Below are 473 nucleotides of genomic sequence, written 5' to 3' on the forward strand. Positions count from 1 at the left end.
AAACTGCAGGAGAAGAGCCCGAGAGTGTGTTGCGTCATTCTTGCTGGTCGAGGGTGGTCGCGACAAGTTGTTGCTTTGTCTGGGTACACATTTGTGCAGTAAGGGTAGAGACCAGAAGAGGACAGCAGATGGATCCCCCTGGAGTTGGAAGTCCAAGCTGGGTTTTGGGAATCAAGTCCCTTGAAGGGACAATATTTGCTCCCAATTTCTGAGCCATCTCTTCAGCCCTTGACTTCATTACTTTTTTTGTTTTGCTTTTGAACAACTGTTCTCTGTTTCAAACATAAAACCTAGCAGTCTATAGAAAAATATTCATCCTGGTTTATAATGGATATACATTGTAAAATAAATTGTACTAGATTAGATAACAAAAACAATAACTTCAAAATAAATTTGAACTTAGAAAAATGCATGGACAACAGGTTACTATGTGACTGGCACTGCTGTATGCATCCTGTCAGTGGTATGATGTC

Source organism: Mastomys coucha, unplaced genomic scaffold (assembly GCF_008632895.1).
Source record: "Mastomys coucha isolate ucsf_1 unplaced genomic scaffold, UCSF_Mcou_1 pScaffold7, whole genome shotgun sequence".
In the NCBI taxonomy this organism is placed as follows: domain Eukaryota; kingdom Metazoa; phylum Chordata; class Mammalia; order Rodentia; family Muridae; genus Mastomys; species Mastomys coucha.